Raw genomic sequence first — 15,938 nt, forward strand, 5'->3', positions numbered from 1 at the left:
ACTGTGCACTGTCTACAGTGCACAGTATTTTTTTTTCAACTCCACTTTGCTAGAGCTGCACTCATAAGTTTGCATACCCTGGCACAACTTATTTGTCAAATACTGGCCAGTTTTTGGAAAAACCTTTATTTATGTGAGTTGGCACTTGAGTGGCTACAGTGGAGCGGCCGTGACGAGCTTCTGACCTCAATATCGTCGAGCTGCTTTGAGGAGGTCTCAAATGTGCAGTTCGTACAAGACAACCTAAGAATTTACAGGACCTGGAGTGTTATTTGTCAAGAAGAATAAAATAAATTAAATATAGCTACTCATCCACAACTATTACCAAAGAGTACAAGCCATCACTGATGCTAAAGGGGGAAATACCCAGGTTTAAGAACTAAGGGTATGTAAGAGAAACAACAGAACCCACAGAAATATGGAACCCATATTTTTTGGTATATTTACAGTAATTGTAAAATAGATCCATACTGATTATGCACATTATGACCCTTTTACTGTGCGTTCCAGCTCAGGCATCCATCAACAGACTGGTTTCATGGAAACAGAGCTGGTCATCTGCCAGCTAACATCAGGGACAGCAGATGCATGATGCACAAAATGCAGATACGATCATTGCATCAGCAGCTCATTCTGTAAAATAATGGCCAGTGCCCTAATGTAAGAAAGCACCACCAGACTTCCAGTGCTGCCAGAATTACGGCCGTTTCATTATCGTCACTGTTATCTCATTACGCTATGTGCCGTCACTTAATTGTGAATCGAAATCTAGTTTTGGACAGACGAATAAAAAGCCCAGATATGGAACAGAGGCACAACTCAATTTCTATAAAATAATGAGTTTAAAAAGGCCCAGAAGCAGCGAAAACAAGCCGACCGCTCAAGTGTTGTTTTGACAGAAAAAATTCTGCATGTACTAACGGTCCGTCTCGGTGCTTAATGAGTTTATTGATAATCAATATCTGTTCCGCGTCCACTGGCATGCAACACTGAGGTTGTGACTCTTAGACGACAGAGTTGAGTGGGTCACTGAGGACTGGTAGTTGGACGTGGCGGACATTTGTGCAGACGTGACAACCCTGGAAGAAGCTACTTCCCAGCTTGTACCACAGCACTGTACTTTTCTTCTTGATATCATCAAGAAATAATCAGTGGTGAACACAGCTAACCTAAATGTTAGCTTTGACAAAGGCTAATTCCTGAAAATGTAAGTGTGACAATGCTAATCTTTTAAAGTATGGCAGTGGCTATCGGTACATAGCCAATGTCGTACAGTGAAATTCTATTTTATGTCGCATTCCTCTCATTTTGTCAGTATAGGTCACATGATTGAGGCTACATACTTGTACGTGCATCTGCTAATGATACGTAAATTCCTAAACTACATTAATTACAACCCTATTCTTAAACTTAACCCCGAACCCTCACCATAACAAGGCTCTACTATGTACAAATAGAACCTGAAATTATTAATATGGCTATGGTCGGATAGCCACTTCCTTAAAATTTTTAACTGAAGCTACTGATAGCTGCTAACTGCTAACTTTTATAATCTTAATTTAGTCTTGTATTTTTGTCCTTTTTCCCTATTTAACCCTGAAAAACAGACCCAAAGAGCTAAAATTTTAATATGTTGATGTGTAAACACAGAGGTTACCAAAAATGTTTACAAAGAACAGATAACGATAAAGGTGAACATCAATAAATAAATTAAGAAGTGAAATTAAACAGTTTACAATCAACATACTACAACATAGTGTAAAATGAATAAGGGACATTAGGAATTAAAAATACACGCCATCGAGTTGCCCTGGGGATCTAGATTGGGTAGTGTTAATAAAATAGGCAGCTGACATTTTTCAAAGGTAGTAATAAATTATACAAATTTTTGATGCTGAGTTGGAATGGTGTGTGAGTCTAGAATGTTTTTAGAACTTTAGACCTTAGACTTTACATGCTATTATTATTATTACTACTTCTGTTTTGTCATTTGATTTTTAAATGGCCCAAAATGGAAATAAGTGTTTTCACTTTCTTGTGTCATCCATGTATTTTTAATGTATTTACTTATATTGAACTTATTAAATAAAGTCACGCACACATGCATGAATGCTTTTAATAAATAGATGATTTACCGCCCCCTGGTGGAATAGCGTGAGTCCAGAATGTAATAATCAACGTCCATTGTTCAGTGTTGTTAGCTCATATCTGTGGTGTCTCCAAAAATATTAGTCCCATCCACAGCATTGGCTTTGGCAGCATTCATCCTTGACCCAGAAGACATAAGCATACTGAACAGCAAATTTTAGCACTCCACAGTTTGTCCTTGATCAAATTTACACACACACACAGATTTTTGTCTTTTCTGCATTCTGCCACAATCAGGTGCTTTTATTTTTACACACCACAGACTTGGCAGAAGACATCAAACGTACGACACATCTCACTCATGGTAATGGTAACATGACACTTAACTGACTAAACCAACTGAATGACAAAAACACAATAAATCAGGAACACTAATAACATTTTTAAGCTAACATAAACCACAATAACATTTAAAATCCCCAAACCCCGAACTCCCCTGGTGCATTGCAGCACAATGGCCATTGTTCACTGTTGTTAACTAATATAGCTAATTTCTCCAAAAATATTAGTCTTATCAACTTTCCATTTTTGTAACATTCATTTTTGACCCAAAATACATAAGGATACCAAAAGGCAAATGTCATCTCCTCCAGTTTTTCGGTGATCAAAGCCATACACACGCACACACGCATGCAGACAGAGACCACTTGGCTATTAAAATATAGACATAGAAAATAGTTTTTATTTGTTATAATCTGGGTGGAATGATACATCGCATATTGCAATAACCATATCAGGGGGCCTGTATCATATCACACTGAAATGAGTATGACACCATGATTAGTCAAATGCATGGAAGAAATTATGATATCTTGCAGAATAATTAGTTTATTTAAAATTAAACATTGACCACATTACTTTCTACGTAATTGATGTGAACACCAGTGGAATTATGTATCGCGATACCCTTCTTATTGTGGTAGGTTGTTGCCTTCATGTAATGTGTTGATTTCATTTATTGGAATAGTGTATAAATGCCAACCAAAACAAACATGCATGATTTTATTGTTTAATGTTTTTAACCATTAAATGTTTACCTTTTCTTTTTTTTTTCAAAAAAATGTTTGCAGACTTAAAGTGAGCAGGACTAAATTTTGTGGAAGCTAATTGGCCCGCTAATAGTTTTAAATGTTAGCTAAAAAGCTAATCTGCTGAAAATAAAGTTAGCTTCCCTAATTAGCTATTAGCTCATGAGCTGAACGGTGCCCACCACTGGGAATATTCTTTACTAAAAATAAAGCAACTGCCTTTTTCAGTTTCAGGATGTCACATTTCTTATACTCTTTGCAGAGCACGCTAAGCGATTTGGCTTTCTACTTGTTCTCTTTGTAATTCGACCCCCCTCAAAGAGCTGGGTTTGCATTCCTGTCAAATCCTGAGCAAAAATCTTAGTCCGCCTGTCAGTTATAGCCTCTCTTGTTGTGGATCGGTTCACATCCTGCTGACGCAGACACTTTTTGGTAGGGGGTTTAGGGAACGTGGAGTCCGGAGGGTCAAAGCGTTTGACGTTGCCCTGGCGATCCTTTGGTGTGACTGCGATGATTTCATTCCTCCGCGTTCAGTCAAACAGTGGTGTTTGAATCCTGGTCAAAGTGGCACTGCCAACACCGGTTCCATTGAGAAACCAAAATCCCACTTAGAGGCTTCAACTGAAGGCGCCGGATGTTTTTGATTTGCACTGCTGAGCTTCTATACACCCAACAATGAAATCAGCCCATTAACATTGGGTTTGTTTGTCTTTCTCGACTCAATGCAGCTGGCGGGGTGCAAGCGAGCCTTTGTAACCCTAAAAAGATAAATTCTTATTGCTTTGATTCTTGTCAAATGCTCCTCATGGCACATCACTTTGGGTTTGAAGCCTCTTGTAATTACGCCGGGTGACACAAAGCAGTACAAAAGAGGAGGGTAGAAAAGGATTTCAGCAAATGGAAAACAATTGGGCCAGGTGCCAGACTCAAGTCAAGCATGTGAGCTCAATAAAGCACACGGCATCGATTTGCGAGTTGTTCATTATTTGTTTTGGATGTAGAGAAAGTTCTTTGGAAAATGATTTGGATGTGCCGGTCACATGCTGAAATAAATGGTTTGACAGATGATCAATGTCCACTGAATATAATAGCAAATGGCCTGATATTGATTTATTTCCCAATGCCCCTTTTCTCTTTTCGTAAGCTCTTGTGCTTAAGCAAGACCAAACTCTCTCTTGGGTATCGGATTTTTGTCTGGCCAGCTTTCAAACGTGAAAATGAGGATTTATTTTGTCCTGATGCTTGAGTGATACTTACAAAAGGACTACGATTCAAACTGATAAATGAAATGGAGGGAAGAAAAACAAAAAGTCAAATTGTGCTTCACGTCTCTCGGGACAACAAACAGCCTCACCAGCTGCATATGGAGGAATATAGACCCTGAAAACACACAGAATTGCAGTGTTGTTTACTTCATTGAAAATAAACGGCAGAGGCCCCGCTGTCACTCACAGATGGCACTTCCTTTGAGGGAAAAAAAGAAAAAAGCAGAGCTACTGACTCGTACTAAAATGTTGGCATGGCAGCAGCCATTTTGCACAACCTCCGGAGGCACCGATAGTCACAGAGAGGCATTGGCATCATCTTGGCACCGACTGGACCCCAGGCTCCGAGTAGTAACCGATAGCCAAGCTGGAGCTTGTCAGCCTTGATGCTCGTCACTGCCAACATCTGGACATGACGTTCAGCAAGCTCGTTTCATTGTGGTCTTACGAGTAAATACATTGACAGTCTTTTTGTTTTGTGGTAGACCTCAACTGTTTCCCACCGTCGCCCAAATCTAAGTGGAAAAAGGTATTGAAATCAGGTGAGGCCAAAATATGCAGATATCAGAAACCCGGAAGTGGATAAGCAACTACGATGTTTACCAGAAAAAGGTAACAAACAAATTACAAATGGACCAGTTGCCCCAAGGCACTTCAAAAGAGGAAGGTCTAACATTACCAGCTCCCCTGAGGAAGTACATTGACAATGGTGTTCAAGAAGAAACCTCAAGCAGACCAGACTCAGAGAGGTGACCTGTGTTGGCCATCCTAGCAATAAAATAAATGTCAAAGCATAACAAACAAAAGTCAAACATGCAAGGGCAGAAATATTGCAACTAAGCATCCATACACATACACTGGCCAGTGGCTACGACAACCTGATGGCTGAATAAAAAAACATCCAAAGGGATGAGAAGCCATCACCACACAAAGGCAGCACAAATAGTTGGACAGTGTTTCATTAAGTTTCCCATAAAGTCTTCGTCTGACTTGCTCCAGTCAACAGAGAAGGAAAGATTCTTGGAATTATGAGATGTGGCACCCAGAGCTATTGATACACTGGATTATTTGGGTCAATCACCAATGCCAATGCTAAAATGGAATGCCTATGTAACACATTAGCCATTAGCATTAGCATAGGCGTAGGAGGTGGGGTGTATTTGGGGGGGCGACACCAAATTTACCCAAATTTCAGAAACCCCCATGACTCTTTAAATTACCATATATTTATATACCCATATTTAAAAAAATATATATTTATATATATTTATATTGGTGACCAAACAGCAGTTTGATCGGTTACATTAATTGTGAAAATAAGTCTGACATAAGGTCATGACATTAGGTCATTCTATTCTGTATTCAGAGTCTACATGGCCCATGCCTGAATTTCCCAGCCCATCTGCCCGAATTTGAGCATTTTGCTGAGCCCGGGGGGGGGGGTTGCCGCCCCTGCCCCCACCTCCTATGCCTATGAGCATTGGCATATGCTGTCAGGGCCGGTGCTAGCCATTTGGCTGCCCGAAGCACAAATGCTTTGTGGTGCCCCCCCTTCTCCCGAAATGAACAATAATTCAGAATTTGTCAGTGCTGTTCTCTTTATTTCCAAAATAAATTCTCAATATTCAATATTATATTAATATTGAGTTATTATTTTAATAATAATTTATTAATGTTTTGAAACAGCTGCAAATAAATAAGTCTGATGTAGAAGAGGTGCAAATATCACCACTTTGTGAAGAATAAAAGTTAACAGGCGCACTGGAAAACATGTTTACCTCCAAATCACACAGACAGACTGAGTACAGATTAAAAAAAAAAAAAAAAAAAATCTCTGCTGCTTCTCTATTTCATTCGTAGGAGAAAACGCAGACAGACGTGCATTTTTGGCACTTTTATCTACTGATTTCTTTGGTGCCCCCTAGAGACTTGGTGCTGTACGCGTAGTACGTGATCGGCGGCACTGTATGCTCTGACAGGAAATATGACCAGAAAAATGTGGTCATGCTAATGGTTCATGTCAACTGCTAACATGTGACCTCCACATGCTAACATTAGCCACATTTAGTCATGTAATATGGCCTGTAAATAGTCAGATGTGCCACATTGACCTGCCAGTGTCCTGCAGAATTCCTGAAAAACTTCCATCGCATAAACTCTTCCTTCATCTGTCAGTTAGCGGGAGATAAAGAAAGGACAAAAAACAGTCGATACAATACATATGCAGGAAATGTCTCTTCGCGCTAGCTATGTGGCACCAATGGGAGTTTACGTTTGCAGGAAGTCATTGAGATACACAGAGAACTTCTTAGAGCATTCCGTCCCACTCCCCCCGGCAGTCACAGCTCATTTCTTGAACTGAATAGTTCCATACCACTGAGTCACCTTAATCACGCTCAACATGTGCAACGTGACAGTGCAGCCGTTGCATAACGTTAAACATCCTCGTGCGTAATGCTACCTTGATTCATCAGTGACTCGCACCCCTGGCCTCCCTCATGAGATAATTAAGCCCCTGGCTGTTTGTTTAGCTGTCTGCATGTGTGTTCTTTATAAAACACAGGGGTATATGCTCTTCCTACCATAAGCCCAATGAAACAGCGGGAGACGTGAGTGGTGAGGAGCGCTCCACTACGGTCGTGTGCTGCGTAATTAGACAGGCAGAAGTGAATTAGCCTCACTGGGCAACAGCCAGCTGGGAGCATCTGGAGTTGTCTTTCATACCAACAAACCTCCTCGCGATGCACGTACTTGTTTGCACACCCGCAAAATTAGAACGATATCTGTGCAGCAGCGTGATAAGAGCGGGCGGGGCAGCCGCGGCAGGTCATATGCTCAGCTATTTAAGTCTGCCGCAGTTTGAGCCACCACTGCGTCCTCGTCTGAAGTCCTTAACGGTGCCACTCGCGTCTCTGTCAAGACCAAAATGCCGACACCAGCGAGGGGATGACCCTCAAAGATGCAACGAAGCAGGTCCACAGGCCACATCCAAAAATCCTGTAGTTTCCAGAAAATTTTCATGACTAGATAAACTGCTTAGTTTCATTTAAAGAGGTCTCCTTCCTTTAAAATTATGACTTTTTTTTAAACAATTGTTTTATTACTAATTGCTTCTTGGCATCCACCTTTGTGTTGCCATAAACTGAGCAGTGCACTTAATCATAAGTGGGGAATTTATTTACAGTGCATCCAGAAAGGATTTACAGCACTTTTTAACACATTTTGTTACGTTACAGCCTGATTCCAAAATGGAGTGAATTCAATATTTCCCTCAAAATTCTACTCACAACACCCCATAATGACATGACAGTTTTTTTTCTACAATTAAAAAAAAAAAAAAAAAGAAAAAAAAAATCACATACACATAGGTATTCACACCCTTTGCTGAATACTTCTCGATGCACCTTCGGCTGCCATTACAGCCACAAGTCTAATGGCATATGATGCCACAAACTTGGTGCACCCATCTTTGGGCAGTTTTGTCCATTCCTCTCAATCAGGCTGGATGAGGAGCGTTGGTGCACAGCCATTTTCTGATCTCTCCAGAGATGTTCAATCAGATTCAGGTCTGGGCTCTGGCTGGGCCACTCAAGGACATTCACAGAGTTGTCTTTGATATCTTGGCTGTGTGCTTTGGGTCATTGTCCTGCTGAAAGATGAACCATCACCCCAGTCTGAGGTCAAGAGCGCTCTGGACCAGGTTTTTATCCAGGATGTCTCTGTACATTGCTGCATTCACCTTTCCCTTATTCCTGACTCATCTCCCAGTTCCTGCCGCTGAAAAACATCCCTACAGCATGATGCTGCCACCACCATGCTTCACTGTAGGGATGGTACCTGGTTTCCTGCAAACATGACAACTGGCATGCATGCCAAAAAATTCAATCTTTGTCTCATCAGAGAAGAGAATTTTGTTTCCCATGGTCTGAGAGTCCTTCAGGTGCCTTTTTGGCAAACTCCAGGTTGGCTGCCATGTGCCTTTTATGAAGGTGTGGCTTCTGTCTGGCCACTTCACCATACAGGCCTGATTGGTGGATTACTGCAGAGATGGTTGTCCTCCTGGAAGGTTCACATCTTTCCAGCAAGGCATGATGGAGCTCTGACAGAGTGACTATCAGGTTGTTGGTCACCACCCTGACTAATGCCCTTTCCCCCCGATTGCTTAGTTTAGACAGACGGCCAGCTCTTGGAAGAGTCCTGGTGGATCAGAACGAGAACGTCTTCCATTTATGAATGATTGAGACCACTGTGCTCATTGGCACCTTCAAAGCAACAGAAATATTTCTGTGCCCTTCCCCAGATTTGCGCACTGTCAACTGTGGGGCCTTATATGTAAACAGGTGTGTACCTTTCCAAATCATGCCCAATCAACAGAATTTACCCCAGGTGGACTCCAATTAAGCTGAAGAAACATTTTAAAGATTATCAGTGGAAACATGATGCACTTGAGCTCAATTTTGAGCTTCATGGCAATAGCTGTGAGTAGTTATGTACATGTGATTTATTGAGGGGCGGGGGAAGCATTTTATATAAATTTGCAAAAATCTCATAAAAAGTTTTTAACATCGTTATTATGGGGTACTGTGTGTAGAATTTTGAGGAAAAAATGAATTTCATCCATTTTGAAATAAGGCAGTAACATAACCAAATGTGGAAAAAGTGCAGCGTTGTACATACTTTCTGGACGCACCATATTTATTGATTGATTTAATTAGAAATTGAGGTTTGCAACTTTTAAATTAAATCCTAAATAATAGTTATTTTAATTTATTATTTATATTAATATTTATTATTTAATACATTTTATATTGAATTATTTACAATTTTTTTGTTTATATGAAAAAACAAATTTAGCAAGTCACAAGGGTTTTTGTTGGACTGCAAATACGTCATCATTGCATGTTTATTTTTTGTTTGATCCACATACACACACATACATACATATACACACACGCACACACGCACACATACATATACACACACGCACACACGCACACATACATATACACACACGCACACACGCACACATACATATACACACACGCACACACGCACACATACATATACACACACACACACACGCACACATACATATACACACACGCACACACATACATATACACACACGCACACACACACACATACATATACACACACATACATATACACACACATACACATACATACACACATATATACATATAATCAAATCAAATCAATTTTATTTATACAGCACCAAATCACAACAAACAGTTGCCCCAAGGCGCTTTATATTGTAAGGCAAGGCCATACAATAATTACGGAAAAACTCCAACGGTCAAAATGACCCCCTGTGAGCAAGCACTTGGCAACAGTGGGAAGGAAAAACTCCCTTTTAACAGGAAGAAACCTCCAGCAGAACCAGGCTCAGGGAGGGGCAGTCTTCTGCTGGGACTGGTTGGGGCTGAGGGGAGAGAATCAGGAAAAAGACATGCTGTGGAAGAGAGCAGTGGTGCATACAGAGCAAAAAGAGAAAGAAACACTCAGTGCATCATGGGAACCCCCCAGCAGTCTAAGTCTATAGCAGCATAACTACGGGCTGGTTCAGGGTCACCTGATCCAGCCCTAACTATAAGCTTTAGCAAAAAGGAAAGTTTTAAGCCTAATCTTAAAAGTAGAGAGGGTGTCTGTCTCCCTGATCTGAATTGGGAGCTGGTTCCACAGGAGAGGAGCCTGAAAGCTGAAGGCTCTGCCTCCCATTCTACTCTTACAAACCCTAGGAACTACAAGTAAGCCTGCAGTCTGAGAGTGAAGCGCTCTATTAGGGTGATATGGTACTATGAGGTCCCTAAGAGAAGATGGGACCTGATTATTCAAAACCTTATAAGTAAGAAGAAGAATTTTAAATTCTATTCTAGAATTAACAGGAAGCCAGTGAAGAGAGGCCAATATGGGTGAGATATGCTCTCTCCTTCTAGTCCCTGTCAGTACTCTAGCTGCAGCATTTTGAATTAACTGAAGGCTTTTCAGGGAACTTTTAGGACAACCTGATAATAATGAATTACAATAGTCCAGCCTAGAGGAAATAAATGCATGAATTAGTATTTCAGTATCACTCTGAGACAAGACCTTTCTAATTTTAGAGATATTGCACAAATGCAAAAAAGCAGTCCTACATATTTGTTTAATATGCGCATTGAATGACATATCCTGATCAAAAATGACTCCAAGATTTCTCACAGTATTACTAGAGGTCAGGGTAATGCCATCCAGAGTAAGGATCTGGTTAGACACCATGTTTCTAAGATTTGTGGGGCCAAGTACAATAACTTTAGTTTTATCTGAGTTTAAAAGCAGGAAATTAGAGGTCATCCATGTCTTTATGTCTGTAAGACAATCTTGCAGTTTAGCTAATTGGTGTGTGTCCTCTGGCTTCATGGATAGATAAAGCTGGGTGTCATCTGCGTAACAATGAAAATTTAAACAATGCCGTCTAATAATACTGCCTAAGGGAAACATGTATAAAGTGAATAAAATTGGTCCTAGCACAGAACCTTGTCGAACTCCATAATTAACCTTAGTCTGTTAAGAAGATTCCCCATTTACATGAACAAATTGTAATCTATTAGATAAATATGATTCAAACCACCGCAGCGCAGTGCCTTTAATACCTATGGCATGCTCTAATCTCTGTAATAAAATTTTATGGTCAACAGTATCAAAAGCAGCACTGAGGTCTAACAGAACAAGCACAGAGATGAGTCCACTGTCTGAGGCCATAAGAAGATCATTTGTAACCTTCACTAATGCTGTTTCTGTACTATGATGAATTCTAAAACCTGACTGAAACTCTTCAAATAGACCATTCCTCTGCAGATGATCAGTTAGCTGTTTTACAACTACCCTTTCAAGAATTTTTGAGAGAAAAGGAAGGTTGGAGATTGGCCTATAATTAGCTAAGATAGCTGGGTCAAGTGATAGCTTTTTAAGTAATGGTTTAATTACTGCCACCTTAAAAGCCTGTGGTACATAGCCAACTAATAAAGATAGATTGATCATATTTAAGATCAAAGCATTAATTAATGGTAGGGCTTCCTTGAGCAGCCTGGTAGGAATGGGGTCTAATAGACATGATGATGGTTTGGAGGAAGTAACTAATGAAAATAACTCAGACAGAACAATCGCGGAGAGAAATAGTCTAACCAAATACAGGCATCACTGAAAGCAGCCAAAGATAACGATACGCCTTTGCGATGGTTATGAGTAACTTTTTCTCTAATAGTTAAAATTTTATTAGCAAAGAAAGTCATGAAGTCATTACTAGTTAAAGTTAAAGGAATACTCGGCTCAATAGAGCTCTGACTCTGTCAGCCTGGCTACAGTGCTGAAAAGAAACCTGGGGTTGTTCTTATTTTCTTCAATTAGTGATGAGTAGTAAGATGTCCTAGCTTTACAGAGGGCTTTTTTATAGAGCAACAGACTCTTTTTCCAGGCTAAGTGAAGATCTTCTAAATTAGTGAGACGCCATTTCCTCTCCAACTTACGGGTTATCTGCTTTAAGCTGCGAGTTTGTGAGTTATACCACGGAGTCAGGCACTTCTGATTTAAAGCTCTCTTTTTCAGAGGAGCTACAGCATCCAAAGTTAAACTATTGACGAGATACTCTATCTCACTTAGAGTTTAGGTAGCTACTCTGCACTGTGTTGGTATATGGCATTAGAGAACATAAAGAAGGAATCATATCCTTAAACCTAGTTACAGCGCTTTCTGAAAGACTTCTAGTGTAATGAAACTTATTCCCCACTGCTGGGTAGTCCATCAGAGTAAATGTAAATGTTATTAAGAAATGATCAGACAGAAGGGAGTTTTCAGGGAATATTGTTAAGTCTTCAATTTCCATACCATAAGTCAGAACAAGATCTAAGGTATGATTAAAGTGGTGGGTGGACTCATTTACATTTTGAGCAAAGCCAATTGAGTCTAATAATAGATTAAATGCAGTGTTGAGACTATCATTCTCAGCATCTGTGTGGATGTTAAAATCGCCCACTATAATTATCTTATCTGAGCTAAGCACTAAGTCAGACAAAAGGTCTGAAATTTCACAGAGAAACTCACAGTAACGACCAGTTGGACAATAGATAATAACTAATAAATAAGTTTTTTTCAAAAACTATATGGATTTCATTCATATGTTTTTACGTCAGACATGCTTGAACCCTCGTGCGCATGCGTGAGTTTTTCCACGCCTGTCGGTGACGTCATTCACCTGTGAGCACTCCTTGTGGGAGGAGTCGTCCAGCCCCTCGTCGGAATTCCTTTGTCTGAGAAGTTGCTGAGAGACTGGCGCTTTGTTTGATCAAAATTTTTTCTAAACCTGTGAGACACATCGAAGTGGACACAGTTCGAAAAATTAAGCTGGTTTTCGGTGAAAATTTTAACGGCTGATGAGAGATTTTGAGGTGATACTGTCGCTTTAAGGACTTCCCATGGAGCGAGACGTCGTGCAGCACTCCCAGGCGCTGTCGTCAGCCTGTTTCAAGCTGAAAACCTCCACATTTCAGGCTCTATTGATCCAGGACGTCGTGAGAGAACAGAGAAGTTTCAGAAGAAGTCGGTTTCAGCATTTTATCCGGATATTCCACTGTTAAAGGAGATTTTTTTAATGAAAGACGTGCGGACGGGTCCGCGCGTCGGGATGCAGCCGGCGCGGTGCAGCGGCACAGGAAAAACACCTCCGTGTTGATAACCATTTGTAAAATCCAGGCGGCTTTTGATGGCTTTCAGTGAGTATATGAGAAATTGTTTAACAGCTGGACATGTTCCAACTTGTCCTTAAGGCTTCCAACAGAGGTGTTTTTCCTGTGGCGGAGCATTGCGGCGGCTGCGAGCCGATGCTGCAATCCGCCCGCACGTCTTTCATTAAAAAAATCTCCTTTAACAGTAGAATATCCGGATAAAATGCTGAAACTGACTTCTTCTGAAACTTCTCTGTTCTCTCACGACGTCCTGGATCAATAGAGCCTGAAATGTGGAGGTTTTCAGCTTGAAACAGGCTGACGACGGTGCCTGAGAGCGCTGCGCGATGTCCCGCTCTGTGGGAAGTCCTTAAAGCGACAGTATCACCTCAAAATCTCTCATCAGCCGTTAAAATTTTCACCGAAAACCAGCTAAATTTTTCGAACCGTGTCCACTTCGATGTGCCTCACAGGTTTAGAAAAAATTTTGATCAAACAAAGTGCCAGTCTCTCAGCAACTTCTCAGACAAAGGAATTCCGACGAGGGGCTGGACGACTCCTCCCACAAGGAGTGCTCACAGGCGAATGACGTCACCGACAGGCGTGGAAAAACTCACGCATGCGCACGAGGGTTCAAGCATGTTTGATGTAAAAACATATGAATGAAATCTATATAGTTTTTGAAAAAAATAAAAAGGACCTATACTTTATTGACAGACCTCGTATACATATACATACATACATATATATATATATATATATATATATATATATATTTATTTATTTTATTCTTGCTTGCCTAAAACTTTTGTACTATCTTGTGCATTTCCCATAACCTCTAGAACAATTTCTGGTGTTGTAGAAATGTAATTTCTTCTGCATCACATTTGCAGGTCTCATATTAGCAAATGTTTTAGTCGAATCAAAGTCACCAAAACGCCGGTATTATTAAATATATTGCATTAAATGCCATAATATGAGACTATAATTCTGAAATTACTTTTCACATTTCTGTTGCTTTAAATGGAAAGAAGCTGCTGCTAGACACATCCTCTGTTCCTATTTGTCCCACTCACCACTTCATTGGGTTTTTCCTCACAAATTTCATCCTGGAACTATAAAATTAACATTTCAGACACAAATTGCACTTACAGCAGGAGAAAATTTCACATGGCATCCTGAGGATGTTTCACATGAAGCACCAATAATATTAACTGGAAAGGATCAATAAAAAAAAAAAAAAAAAAAGATATTTTGCACAATATGACCCCTTTAATGAGATATTGCTGTCACATGTGAAGAAAAGCCCAGCAGCAGATTTGGCTCTCCCAGTATTTCTGCTGTATGGAGAGCTCAGCGAGTCGCTTCAAAGAGTGTTTCTCTGAGCTATTGATTAGCTGGTTAGGCCACGAACAGCCAGGGACAAGACAGGCACCAAGCTCCCGTCCTCCAGCTTGACGCTGGCTTTTATTTTAACGCCGCCTTTTCTCCCCTCCTTTCACCCTTCATGTGTTTTACTTTTCCGCTCGCGGAGAAAAAGCCCCAACAGCCACTTGCCGAGTTAGATCCCAAGAACCCAGCTGTTCACAGTCGAGGATCGCTTCTTTTATTAGCCGTCGCTAGGCCGACCTGGCGGGGCAGTGAGAGGGAAAACGAGTGGGTGGCAGGAGGAGTGGAAAGGCAGCAGGGGGGATGGGGGGGGGGTAATGATTTCCCAGCTGTTAGTCCACGAGCTCTGCCCCCCTGTCAGAGATTAAGTCCATCATTGAGGATGAGACAGCTGACTGGAAAAGGATTGAAAAGGCCCTCTTAAAGCTACAGTGTGTCGGATGTACGGGCATTTGCTAGCAGAAATGGAGTATAGCATTCGTAACCATATGTTCATTCACACATAATTATCTGCAAAGACGAAGTGATGTGTTTTGATATCCTTCGAATCAATCCTTCATGTCTTCATGGGAGCGGGATCCCTCATGGAGGACGCCATGTTGCACCACCACCATGTTGTGGCTCAAAAAGGGATGTACTTACTCAGTTTTTCAGATTTTCCTTAATTTGTGCGAAATGTAGAATCATTCAGTCGAGAAACCAAGGAAGCATGAATCCTAGTTACCAAAGAAGCAAATTTGTGACCAGCAACAAAATAATACAATCAGCATCCTCACCACTAGGTGGCAATGAATCCTACACACTGTAACTTTAATAAGGTTCGTAGATGTGTACATGGTAACAAACATTTTGTCTGACGTGTAAAGTTTTGCACAAACTAGCATGAATGCTACATCTTAATACCCCTACTAAATCCCGTTCTTCTGCTGAACATCCCTTTTTATTTCTCCCCGACTGTCTCACAAAATCATGCCGCCTTTCAGTCTGTGGAGAACTGTTTTACTAGCGAGCCACGAGTCTTAAGGGACACAAAGGACTTGAGTGTAAAATTATATCCCCAACTATATAACCATCTCTCTGTTGTGCCTTTTTTATGTTATTTTCATTAAGGTTGCAGGCTTTTTGGGCTTTGTTGTTCTTTACGTCTATCTGATTCAATTCTAACCACTGTGGAAACAAAACCCTTCCAAAGAAGTAAGAGTGAAACCGGCAGCAAACACGGCTCCCGTTTTATGTGATTAAATTCACTGTGATGAGCTAGCATGCTGTGATTCAGCAAAAACATGTTCCTGCACTTCTTTATTTTTTTAAACCTGCCCTGCATGCGATGCTCAAAAGACTAAAGAGACTTGAGCGAGTGTTTGTGTTTGTGCATTTGTCTCTTTAAACTG

At 40.7% G+C, this 15,938-nt stretch overlaps 2 long non-coding RNA genes across 2 annotated transcripts in view; one reads left to right on the forward strand and one right to left on the reverse strand.

Moving 5' to 3' along the window:
• LOC117505144 overlaps nucleotides 1-15,938 on the forward strand; it is a 512,557-nt gene that overhangs the window by 447,903 nt on the left and 48,716 nt on the right. The window lies entirely within an intron of this gene.
• LOC117505146 lies at nucleotides 3,212-14,899 on the reverse strand. The gene is made up of 3 exons (XR_004559036.1): nucleotides 14,889-14,899; nucleotides 12,225-12,226; nucleotides 3,212-3,328 (listed from the first exon to the last, which is right to left on the reverse strand). It is a non-coding gene; the product is annotated as an uncharacterized LOC117505146 (long non-coding RNA).

This window comes from Thalassophryne amazonica, chromosome 23, assembly GCF_902500255.1.
Source record: "Thalassophryne amazonica chromosome 23, fThaAma1.1, whole genome shotgun sequence".
Classification (NCBI taxonomy): domain Eukaryota; kingdom Metazoa; phylum Chordata; class Actinopteri; order Batrachoidiformes; family Batrachoididae; genus Thalassophryne; species Thalassophryne amazonica.